Genomic DNA, 14,020 nt, shown 5'->3' with positions numbered 1-14,020 from the left:
AGACAGTCGTGGTTTTCCTTCATAAACCGCAATGTAGTATAAACTGCATAATGTTTCTGATTATTTCCTCAGGATAAATTCTTAGAAATGAAATTTGTAAATCAAAAGGAAGTACATTCTTCAAGGTTGATAAAGTGCCTTCAAAATGCTTTCTTTTCTAGGACTTTATTTTGGCAAGTTTAACCACCACGACAATATTTTTTGCAGATCTTCAGTAACTTCTAAGCTCACTGAGACAATTCTCTCTCTAGAGCTGTCCTGGGTAAAGTGTCCTCCTCAGCTCCTGTTTTCTGAGGAAATAAACTTAACTTTGGCAAGTTAGGAGGGAAGGAAGTACACAGTTGTGGGGACCAAAGTTGGATGAACCCATCCTGCACAGCAGGCATAATGCAAGTTACCTTACAAAGAATTACATTTAATATTTATGACAAGATTGAGAAGTAAGTAAATATTACCCTAGCATTGCAAAGAGCATTAAGATTCAGGGACTTTCAGTTACGTTCCCAAGACTGTCATTGGTATATTCAGGACTCAAATAACACCTACCTCAGGAAAAATTGTAAGACTAATAAATGAAACTTTTTCTCTGTTCTTCCCCCTTCCTCATCTTTGGGTCCCTATGATTCTTTTATCTCTAACCCTGTTACTCTACCAAACAAGATCCATAAGGATATGACAAAGGGCACTAGTCCAAGAATCAGAAGAACTAGGCTGGGTTCCTGTCTGGACTTTTTTTCAACCAATATGCTACACTTACCTTGGTGAATCTGTTTTCTCATCTGTAGAGAAGAGTTCAGACCAGATAACCTCTACATCTCTTTAATGTCCAAAAATTATAAAAGAAGAGTACTAGACTTAATGTCCAAGACCAAGACTTGAGGATCAGCTCTGTAACCTGCATGTTGAGTAAGTCTAGCATGTCATTGCTCCCTTGAGCCTCAGTCTCCCTATCCATAATGGAGAATGCAGCCCAAATTGCAAATCAGATTCTTTTCAGGCCTGATTCCAGACCTCTTTTGCAGATCCTAGCCAAAGACTTGACATACGGTAAAAGTACAATAAATGCTTATTGACTATTGGCTCTTCAAGCCTCTCCATTCTGACAACCCCAAAATGTGCTGAATATAAATTTAATTGTTGGATTGGGATTCTGCTTGGCCTGAGGTTAATCTACAATGTAGACAGATTTCTGTTGCAGAACCTTAGTTACGATACCATGTCCATCTCCACTTCCCATTAATTAATTCCTATATAATTTTGCCTTAGCTGTATATAAGGATATAAATAGATGTTTACTCAGAAAATATTATGAAATATGTAATCTAGGGCTCTCCCATCAGTTCCAGTGGGAGAAGACTATAAGAAAAATAACTATGGTACCAACTATTTCTGAACTTTTGGCTTGCTCAACCCTTTTTTAAAATTTTGGCAAGGCATCTACATGTAAATCCAAAGACCTGAGTCTACTACTAGGCATTGGGAAATAGAACCAAATGTCATAGTGGGAATCTAGTCCTGGCACCATGCTTTTCAATCATTTGGGATTCAAAGACCTCTTGGACAACCTAATTAAAGCCTATGTAAGTTCTATCTCCAGAAAAGTTGCATACAGCAAGTGGGCAGACACACACACCCACACCCATCCCCGTCCCCCCCCCCCCACAGTGATGCTTGAAATATCAAACACTGAGCATGGTTCCCTTTCAGATGGCAGCTCTTTACCTGCTGGATTGTGGGGACAGCTAGCGGGTTCCTAGAGCAAGGCCAAAACACCTGGTATTGTGGGTCACTAGGAAGATTTGGAACCAGTATGGAGGCATTGGGATGTTTTAATACCCAATACAGATGCACTGGTGTAAACCATTTAATAACACACTTGCAGATACACATAGCATTTTGCATAAAACCTCAAGAGATTCAGGGACCTCTTAGGTGTTCATGGTTACCAAATAAAGAATCCCCATATTATTGGGCTTTCCTTCTAAAAATAAAATAAAATAAAACCACTCAATTATGTTATTCAGGTATAGTTACTTTATCTCTTGAGGTGTTTCTGCAACTATAAAATAAATAAATAAGACTTAACCTACTATGGGGGACCTAGGTAGCTTATTCAGTTAAGCATCTGACTTTGATTCAGGTCATGATCTCACAGCTTGTGAGTGTGAGCCCTGCATTGGGCTTTGTGCTAGAGTTCAGAGCCTGGAGCCCACTTTGGACTCTGTGTCTCCATCTTTATGCCCCTTCCCCACTCAAGTTCTTTCTCTCTCTCCTTCCAAAATAAATAAACATTTAAAAAAATTTAACTTACTATCTAAAGCTCTTTCCATGATGCCAAGTCTATGGCCAATGATTTAGTGAGGGACTGCACCTCTTGTTTAAAGAGTCCAAATGCTGTCTCCTCAAACCCTTCTATGGAGTTAAGTAGGGTATAAATAAATTGGCATGGGATCAACCATGCAGAAGAGCATTCTAAAAGGAGTCATAAATGCCTTGAGTTAAAAACTTGTTTTGCAGCCACAGGAGTTAGAGGACAGCTGGTCATCAGAATATGTAAAACGACCTTTCCTGGATTTGAATGCTATGTGTAGTCATCCTTTGGCTTCTATTACTCCAAGCAAAGAAATTCCAGTTTCTTTACCTTTTCTTCAGTCTTATTTTCAGCCTGAAATAGAAAGAAATGGCTCTGGAAATGTTCTGACCAAAGGGAGTTGCAAGTTGCAAAAAGGTATTTTTCACCAATACACAACCTTCCTTCATTCATGCATGAATTACTTCCATAGCTATACCTCAGATAATCTCTCCTCCTTCTCCCCTTTTATCTCTTTTTCTAGGATTCAGGTTGCTTTGGAAATCCCACTCCACTGCAAAGCAAAGGCCATCATGTTGCATAACTCCTTTTTATTCTGTGTGCACTGTACACCTGGAGTTGTGTGATGCAGTGGTATTCCATAAAACTTTCTTGATGAACTCAAAAGATTATTAAGGATTTTACCTGTCTTTCCAACCTGGAAGCTCCCAAGTTTCCATCTTCAGGGTCCAAAAATGCACTCACTCTCTGCTTCTACATTTCTTAGTTTTAACTCTTACTAAGCCTATCTGTTCCTCAGTACAGCCTGACTCTTTTCTCAGGTATATATACCTCAGCATGAATATCACCAACTCTAAGATCATCCATAGGCCTTGATGGGAATGAATTTAGCTAATGTAGAGGCATTAAAGAGACAAACCTTACAAGAGCAGAGGGTGGATGCTGGATAAGAGAGGAAGTAAGGTTGTATAGGTGGGAACACCATGTGCCATGTCACTAGGAAGGCCAGGTCAGTTCAGATCTTTTATGGTAATAAGCGCGAAGGTGTTTGAGCATAGTTGTATTAAAATAGACTTTAGTAACACCATCCAGGCTTACACTAAGGTTTCTAGACAATATTTTGCCTCTGGTCATCTTATACTAGTCTCCCATACTTTTACCCACATGAACATAGCTAAGTTTTCCAGGGATTTGGGAATGATCTGGGTGAAGAGAAGACACATATGAGTAAACGTATTCATTATTCCATGATCATTTCACTGATGAATTCATAGACTTTCATATATTCTACTTTTGTGCATGGTGAAAATTTAAGCTGAGCGTTAACATTATTTTTCTTAGGATCTTGGGTGAAACCAAAATGACCTGAGGCAGAGGATATCAGGCTCTCCCATCTATGGGCTTTCAAATGTGACCAGGTGCATACCAACTTTTTGCTTTAGGCCTTAAATAAGCACTTTACAAACAAAGGAGGAGGGGGAAAGCCTTTTCCCAGCAGAAAGATTAATATGAGCAAGATCAGTAGGAATAGCTATAATATTTGAAAACAAAACCCTCTTGTGGCAGTTTCCAGGGTGACATTGAACCCGGAAAGGGATCAATTGCTATCAGGAGAATGTGTGAAATCCTCTCACGGAAGGAATCAGAACTATTTTTCAGGTGAACAACAGTCCAGCGTGGTTCAGATGCTGGAACTTCTACATGGTACTTGGTAATTATTCCAAGACATACTGAAAACAGAGTTAACAGATAAAAGAACAAAATAGAGAGGAGGCAAGATGGCAGAGAAGTAGGGAGCTCCGTACATTTCGCTTGCACCCATCTCTCAAATAGAGAAAGCGTGAAGTCATAGGACACTGAGCCACAGGAGATTGGGAAGAGAAAGAGAAAGAGTAGACTGGGAAGGCAACCTCATAAAGCTACCTCAAGAAACAGGCCAAAGTACATATGGTGGAGAGTCCCAAATACCACTACAAGTAGGGAAATAAAATAACCAAATCTCAACAAGAGAGACCAAGAGACACCATTCAAAGAACACTTTCTGAACGGACAGTCCCCGGGCAGTCAAAGAGCCGTCTTTCATACAGCAGCACCCGCAGGGGCTGAGTGCATAGCAGGATTTTAAAATTAACAAGAGATAGAAAGCTAACCAAAATGACGAAATGGAAGAACTCTCCTCCAAAAATTCCAGGAAGAAATGACAGCTAAAGAACTGCTCAAAACAGATGTAAGCAACATAACTGAACAAGAATTTAGAACAATAGTCATAAAATTAATCACTGGGCTTGAAAAAGGCATGGAAGACATCAAAGAAGCTATTGCTACAAAGACTATGGAGCTTAAAAATAGTTGTGATGAATTTAAAAATGCTGTAAATGGGATACATTATAAAATGGAGGCGTCCAGGGCATGGATTGAAGAGGCATAAAGGATAATAAGTGATTTAGAAGACAATATTATGAAGGGTGGAAATAGTGGGGGAGAGGGAGAGAGGCAAACCATGAAAGACTCTTGAATACTGAGAACAAACTGAGGACTGATGGGTGTGGTAGGGATGGGGGAGATGGGCATGGAGGAGGGCACTTGTGGGGATGAGCACCGGGTGTTATATGGAAACCAACTTGACAATAAACTATTGGTATAAATAAATAAATAAATAAATAAGTTAATTAATTTAAAAAAAGAAGACAATATTATAGAAAAACAGGAAGCTGAGAAAAAGAGAGACAAACTGATCCAGGAACATGAAAGGAGAGTTTGAGAGCTCAGCGATACAATCAAACGGAATAATATCTGTATCATAGGAATTCCAGAAGAGGAAGAGAGAGGGAAAGACCCTGAAGAAGTCCTTGAGCAAATAATAGCAGAGAACTTCCTCAATCTGGGGAAGGAAACAGACATTGAAATCCAAGAGACACAGAGAACTCCCCTCAGATGTAACTTGAATCAATCTTCTGCACGACATATCATAGTGAAACTGGCAAAATATAAGGACAAGAGAGATATCTGAAAACAGCTAGGGAAAAAAGGGCCCTAACATACAAAGGGAAAACTATCAGAATGGTGACAGACCTATCTACTGAAACTTGGCAGGTCAAAAAGGAATGGCAGGAAATCTTCAATGTGATGAACAGAAAAAAATATGCAGCCATGAATCCTCTATCCAACAAGCCTGTCATTCAGAATAGAAGGAGAGATAAAAGTCTTCCCAAATAAACAAAAATTGAAAGAATTCGTCACCACTAAACCAGCCCTACAAGAAATCCTGAGGGGTACTCTATGAGGAAAATGTTTCAAGGAATGCAAGATACCAGGTACCCCACCACAAGCATGAATCCCACAAAGGCGCGATGATTCTAAACCCATATTTTTCAATAATAACACTGAATGTAAAGGGACTAACTGCCCCAATCAAAAGACATGGGGTAGCAGAATGGACAAAACCCCAAAATCCATCTATTTGTTGTCTACAAGAAACTCATTTTAGACTGGAGGACACCTTCATATTGAAAGTAAAGAATGGAGAAATATCTATCATGCTACTGGAAGTCAAAAGAAAGCTGGAGTAGCTATACTTATATCAGACAAACTGGACTTTAAAGTAAAGGCAGTAACAAGGGATGAAGAAGGGCATTATATAATAAATACAGGGTCTATCCATCAGGAAGAGCTAACAATTATAAATGTCTATGCACCAAATATGGAAGTACCTAAATATATAAAACAATTAATCACAAACAGAAAAAGTCATATGGATAAGAATGTGCTAATAGCAGGGGACTTTAATACTCCACTTACAGCAATGAATAGATCATCTAGACAGAAAATCACTAAAGAAACAATGGACTTGAATGACACATTGGGCCAGACGGATCTGACAGATATATTTACAACTCTACATCCTGAGGCCATGGAATTCACTTTCTTCTCAAGTGTGCATGTCACATTCTCCAAGATAGATCCCATACTGGGACATAAAGCAGCCCTCAATAAATATAAAAGAATGGAGGTCATACCGTGCACACTTTCAGATCACAATGCTATGAAACTTGAAATCAACCACAGGAAGAAGTCTGGAAAACCTCCAAAAACATGGAAGCTAAAGAACATCCTACTAAAGTATGACTGGGCCAATCAGGCAATTAGAGAAGAAATTTAAAAATATGTGGAAACAAATGAAAATGAAAGTACAACAATCCAAACTCTATGGGATGTGGAGAAGCCAGTCCTAAGAGGAAAGTACATTGCACCCCAGGCCTATTTAAAGAAATTAGAAAAAGCACAACTGCAAAATTTAAGAGCACACCTAAAGGAACTAGAGGGAGAGCAATAGGAGCATCCCAAACCCAGTAGAAGACAAATAATAAAAATCAGGGCAGAAATAAACAATATAGAAACAAAGAAACAGTTGAACAGATCAATGAAACCAAGAGTTGGTTTTTTGAAAAAATAAATAAAATTGACAAACCTCTAGCCAGGCAGGCTTTTCAAAAAGAAAAGAGAGAGCACTCAAATAGACAAAATCATGAAGGAAAAAGAACTTATTACAACCAACCCCTCAGAAATACAAGCAATTATCAGGGGATACTATGAAAAATTACATGCCAACAAATTGGACAACTTAGAAGAAATAGACAAATTCCTAAACAAACACTCACTATGAAAATTCACACGGGAAGAGATAGAAAACCTGAACAGACCCATAACTAGTGAAGAAATCGAATCAGTATCAAAAATTCCCAACAAATAAGATCCCAGGGCCAGATAGCTTCCCTGAGGAATTCTACCAGACATTTAAAACAGAATTAATACCCATGTTTTCAAGCTATTCCAAAAAATAGAAATCGATGGAAAACTTCCGGACTCATTCTATGAAGCCAGCATCATTTTGATTCCCAAGCCAGATAGAGATCCAGCAAAAAAAGAGAACTACAGGCCAATATCCTTGATGAATACGGATGCAAAAATCCTCAACAAGATCCTTGCAAATCGAGTCCAATAGCACATAAAAAGAATTATTCACCATGATCAATTGGGATTCATTCCTGGGTTACAGGGCTGGTTCAATATTCACAAATCAATCAATGTGATACATCACATCAACAAAAGAAAAGATAAAAACCATATGATCCTGTCGATAGATGCAGAAAAAGCATTTGACTGGATACAACATCCCTTCTTAATAAAGACCCTCGAGAAAGTCGGGATAGAAGGAACTTACTTAAACATCATAAAAGCCATCTATGAGAAGCCCTCAGCTAACATCATCCTCAATGGGGAAAAACTGAGAGCTTTCCCCTAATGTCAGGAAAACGACAGGGATGTCCACTCTCACTACTGTTGTTTAACATAGGGCTGTAAGTCCTAGCATCAGCCATCAGACAACAAAAGGAAATCAAAGGCATCAGAATTGGTAAAGAAGTCAAACTTTCACTTTTCACAGACGACATGATACTCTACATAGAAAACCCGACAGACTCCACCAGAAGCCTACTAGAACTGACCCATGAATTCAGCAAAGTTGCAGGATATAAAATCAACGTACAGAAATCGGTTGCGTTTTTATATACCAACAATGAAGCAACGAAAAGAGACACCAAGAAACTGATCCCATTCACAATTGCACAGAAAACCATAAAATACCTAGGAATAAACCTAACCAAAGATATAAGAGATCTGTATGATGAAAACTATAGAAAACTTATGAAGGAAACTGAAGAAGACACAAAGAAATGGAAAAGCATTCCATGCTCATGAGCAGAAGAATAAATATAGTTAAAATGTCATTACTACCCAAAGCAATCTACACATTCAATGCAATCTCAATCAAAATTGCACCGGCATTATTCTCAAAACTAGAAGAAACTATCCTAAAATTTGTATGGAGCCGCAAAAGACCCCGAATAGCCAAAGTAACATTGAAGAAGAAAACCAAAACGGGAGGCATCACCATCACAGACTTTAGCTTCTACTACAAAGCTGTAATCATCAAGACAGCATGTATGGTATTGGTACAAAAAAGGACACATAGACCAATGGAATAAAATAGAGAACTAAGAATTGGACCACAAATATATGGCCAACTAATCTTTGACAAAGCGGGAAAGGGTATCCAATGGAAAAAAGACAGCCTCTTTAACAAATGTTGCTGGAAGAACTGGACAACAACATGCAGAAGAATGAAACTAGATCATTTTCTCACACCATATACACAAAAATAAACTCAAAATGGATAAAGGACCTGAATGTGAGATAGGAAACCATCAAAACCCTAGAAGAGAAAGCAGGAAAAAACCTCCTTGACTTCAACCGCAGCAATTTCTTATTTGACACATCCCCAAAGGCAAGGGAATCAAGAGTAAAAATGAACTACTGGAACCTCATCAAGATAAAAAGCTTCTGGGGCGCCTGGGTGGCTTAGTCGGTTAAGCGTCCGACTTTCGCTTAGGTCATGATCTCGCGGTTCGTGGGTTCGAGCCCCGCGTCGGGCTCTGTGCTGACTGCCAGCTCAGAGCCTGGAGCCTGTTTCAGTCTGTGACTCCCTCTCTCTCTGACCCTCCCCTGCTCACGCGCTCTCTCTCTCTCTCTCTCCTAGAAATAAATAAAAACATTAAAAAAAATTAAAAAAAAAAGATAAAAAGCTTCTGCACGGCAAAGGAAATAATCAGTAAAACTAATAGGCAACCGACGGAATGGGAAAAGATAGTTGTAAATGACATATCAGATGAAGGGCTAGTATCCAAAATCTATAAGGAACTCAAACTCCACACCCAAAAAACAAATAATCCAGTGAAGAAATGGGCAGAAGACATGAAAACACACTTCTCCAAAGAGGACATCCAGATGGCCAACAGACACATGAAACGATATTCAGCGTCCCTCATCATCAGGGAAATACAAATCAAAACCACACTGAGTTACCACCTCACCTCACGCTGGTCAGAGTGGCAAAAATGAAGAAATCAGAGGACTCTAGATGCTGGTGAGGATGTGGAGAAATGGGCACCCTCCTACACTGTTGGTGGGAATGTAAGCTCGTCAGCTTCTCTGGAAAACAGTATGGAGGTTCCTCAAAAAATTAACAATAAAACTCCCCTACGACCCAACAGTAGCACTGCTAAGAATTTATGCAAAGGATACAGGAGTGCTGATGCATAGGGGCACATGTACCCCAATGTTCATAGCAGCACTGTCAACAATAACCAAAACATGGAAAGAGCCCAAGTGTCCATCAACTGACGAATGGATCAAGAAGATGTGGTTTATCTCTGCAATGGAATACTACATGGCAATGAGAAAATGAGTTCTGACAATTATACATACAAATAACCACCTCTCTAACCAAGATGTAGAACGTTTTCATCACCTAGGAAAGTTTCCTAATGCCCTTTTCAAATCAAAATACGTCTCCTGAAAGTTAACCATTTTTCAGATTTCTATTATTTGTAATATAGAATATATAGAATATTCTATTTTTGCCTACTGTACTAATTTTCTAGGATTACCATAATGTAGTACCACCGGCTGGATGTCTTAAACAAGAGAAATTTATATTCTCATAATTCTGGAAGCTCAAAGTCCAAAATCAAGGTGTTAGCAGGGTTGATTCCTTTTGAAGCCTCTGTCTTTGGATGATGATGACGGTGTTCTCTCTGTCTTCACATGGTCTTCCCACTGTGTGTGTTCATCCTAATCTCTTCTTGTAAGGACAGCAGTCAGATTGGATTAGGGCCCATCCTATTAACTGCATTTTAACTTAATCATCTCCTTAAAAGTCCCTATCTCCAAATACAGCCACATTCTGAGATACTGGGGTTAAAGACTTCAACATATGAATTTGGGAAAACACAATTCAGGCCATAACCCCTATTCTTTTTTTTCATTTATTTACTTTTTTAATTTTAAATAGTTTATTGTCAAGTTCGTTTCAATATAACACCCAGTGCTCATCCCCACAAATGCCCTCCTCCATGCCCATCACCCCCCCTCCCCTCACCCCCATCAGCCTTCAGTTTGTTTTCGGCATTCAAGAGTCTCTCATGGTTTGCCTCCCCCCCTCTCCCCCACTATTTTTCCCCTTCTTCTCCCCCATGAATGAAATCTGGCCATGTGTAGCAACATGGATGGAACTTGAGGGTGTTATGCTGAGGGAAATAAGTCAGGCAGAGAAGGACAGATACCATATGTTTGCACGTATAGGGGGATTAGGAGGAACCATAACCCCTATTCTTGAACTTCATATATATTTAACCATACAGATTACATGGTTGCATTTTTGCCTCTTTCACTTGAAGGGAAGGAAAAATTCTTCTCTACCCTCAAAGTCTTCCAGCTGAACAAAGAATTAAATTTACAGGAGACCGATTAATAGGAGAAAAAAACCCCACAAAGTTTTATTACATTAGCACAGAGGCCCAGTTATGAAATTAAGTCCTAAAGAAACAACCATGACATACAGTTTTTACACCTTTTAGACAGGGAAACAATAAATCTGTGAGGAATTGACAAGACAAAGAACATTTAACTTTGGGAACATCAGTTAGTAAGGAATTCTAAACAGAATTTGGGCTGGGATGATAAATTGGTAAAAAAGAGTAACAAGGATTATTTTACAGAGAGCCTCTGGGCTCTAGATTTCCTATCTCTGGTGCTAAAGATGTCTCCTTATCTCCTGGTAACAGGGAGGCTCCTTTCACATGGGAAATTGATTTCCTGCCTTCAGGGAAACAGAGGAGAGTCTGAGTGTCCTTCTTGCATAGGCTGTCTCATTTGTCTTTTTGTGGGTATGTGTTAATTTCTTTTGGGTAAATATCTGAGGGTGGAATGGCAGGGACACAGGGAAGGTGCAGGATTAATTTCATAAGAGCATACCAATCAGTTTTCCAAAGTGGTTGTACCATTTCTCAAGCCCACCAACAGTATTAGAGATCTCCAATATTTGGTATTGTCAGTTTTCTCAAATTTGATCACTCTCCTGTATGAAATAGTATCTCATTGTGATATTAATTGAATTTGCCTAAATACTGGTAATGCTGAGCTCTTTTGCATGTCCTTATTGATATTTCATACATTTTAGTGAAGTGTATATAGTCAAGCTTTTTTTTTTTTTTTCCTTTTAAAAACAATGAAATTGTCTTTCTAATTACTGATTTGTAAGACTTCGTTAACATTCTGTATAAAAGCTATTTGTCAGCTAAAGATATTGGGAATATTTTCTTCCAATCCATGGCTTGCTTTTCCATTTTCTTAGTGATATTTTTTGATGAGAAAATTTTAATGTTATGAAGTCCAACTTGTCACCTTTTTTCTTTTATAGTTAGTGTTTTTGATGTCCTATTCTGAGATTATTTTTTGCCTAATCTATAGTAGCCAATATATGCCCCTGTATTTTCTTCTAGAAGCTTTATAGTTTTATTTTTTACATTTTCCCCCTTTGATCTATATTAAACAAGTTTTTGTGTATGGTGTAAGCTGGTGTTTGCAGTTCATTTCCCCCCTATATGGAATCTAGTTGTGCTAGCTTCATTTATTTAAAGATTTTATCTTCTCTTTGGTGACTGTCAAAAATGTATTTGACCATATATGGGAGGGTTTATTTCTGGACTCTTTATCGTGTCCTATTGACCTATTTGTCAATTCTTGTGTCAATGGTACCCTCTCTTGATTACTGTACTGTTATAACAAATCTTGAAATTAGGTGGTATAACTCCTCCAATTTTATTGGTTTTTTTCCAAGATTGTATTGGAAAATTTAGTTTTCTTGTATTAACATATAAATTTTAGAATGAATTTGTCAATTACTACAAAAAATCTGGGACTTTTGCTAAGATTTCTTTGATTCTTTTAAGGAAGTTGTGAAGCATTGCCATCTTACTGGCATTGAGTCTTTTAATTTGTGAATGTAGGATATTTTTCCATTTACTTAGATATTCTTCATTTCTTTCAGCAACATTTTCAGTTTCCACTACATTTATCTCTAAGTATTTTATATTTTTTATCTTTTGTAGATTGTATGTAATATTTTTCATTTTCCAGGTAAGTTTTTTGCAGATATATAGAAATAAAATTATTTATACATATTGACCTTATTTCCCCCATCTTTTAACGTTACTTATTCTTTCTACTAGTATTTTATAGATTCCTTAAAATTGTCTACAGATATTATCACACCATGTGCAAATTAAGAGAGTTGAACTTCTTTCTGTTCCACTCTCTATGCTTTTTCTCCCTTTATCTTGGCTTATTAAGACGTCTAATACAGTGTTAAGTAAAAATAGTGGAAGCAAACATCCTTATTTTGTCCTCATTTTAGGGGAAAGGCATTCAATATTTCACTGTAAAGCATGCTGCTAGCTACAGGTTTTTCATAGATTTTATTTATCAGATTACAGAAATTCATTTCTATTACTAGGTATTGAAAAGCATGTTTCTTTTGTTTTCTTAAATAAGCATTAGATTTTGTGAAATGCTTTTTATGTATGAGATGATGGTAGATTAATGTGGTAAATAACATTAGTTGAATTTTTAATGGTAAACAAATTTTGCCCTTCTGAAAAAGTTCTACTTGGTCATAAATATTATATACATCTGTATAAAAATACTAACATTTTATGAAGAATTTGTATATAGATGTTTTTATTTAGTCACAGAATTAATAAATGGGGACCAAAATTTGAACTCAAGTCTATTTCATTTTGCATCAAGTGTTCTTTCTAATACAACATCCTACTATATTCCACTGAAGCATGTCTGGAAGAATGTATTTTTTAGAAATCTATGGAGACTGTAGAAGGTCTACCCAGTGGCTGGTATCATTGAGATGTTCCTGTTTGCTTTGTGATGGGGAGCCACTAACAATGGATAAGGTGGTCTGGGGAGATAGGACCTGAGGGCATATCTCCCTCAAGGAGATACTGAGAGAAATTAGAAACTTCATTATCAAACAAACCCACTATAATACCATGGAAAAATGGTCTACTCACACTAAAGTATATTGTAAAGTTAATGAAATTTTAGTAGAGATACTCTGTTTATGTCCTCAGTTCTGCTCTAAGTTAGATGTGCATGTGAATAACATTTTAATGTCTCCATGTTAGCAAATATTTATTGAAGATTACATAATGTGCAATATAATTGCACAAATTATTAACAATTAAAATCCCAGGGGCGCCTGGGTGGTTTAGTCGGTTAAGCGTCCGACTTTCGCTTAGGTCATGATCTCGCGGTTTGTGGGTTCGAGCCCCACGTCGGGCTCTGTGCTGACTGCTGGCTCGGAGCCTGGAGCCTGTTTCAGGCTGTGACTCCCTCTCTCTCTGACCCTCCCCTGCTCACGCTGTCTCTCTCTCTCTCCTAGAAATAAATAAAACATTAAAAAAAAAAAATTCCATAGGCCTTTGTGTGTCTCCTTAGAGTATAAGGACCTTTTTCCTGCCAAGTTCTTAAAACATGAATATATTCAAGGATGATTATTTAAAAAATTTGATAGCTGGCAAACTTGACTTTTAATTTGAACTTTTTTTGTCANCGGACCCCTTCTGCACCTCTGGACAGAGCAAACTACGACCATTGCTCATCTGAATTACTGCAGTAGGCTCCTAACTGCTCCCCCTATGCACACCCTACACTTCTGTGACCTGATCTCTGCAGTGGAGCCAAGGGAGTATTTTAAAAACACACAGAAATTGAACCCACGAACCGCGAGATCATGAC

This window comes from Hyaena hyaena, unplaced genomic scaffold, assembly GCF_003009895.1.
Source record: "Hyaena hyaena isolate Hyena2069 unplaced genomic scaffold, ASM300989v1 scaffold_547, whole genome shotgun sequence".
In the NCBI taxonomy this organism is placed as follows: Eukaryota; Metazoa; Chordata; class Mammalia; order Carnivora; family Hyaenidae; genus Hyaena; species Hyaena hyaena.
The sequence above is the reverse complement of the archived record's forward strand: the minus strand, read 5'-3'. Positions refer to the sequence as shown.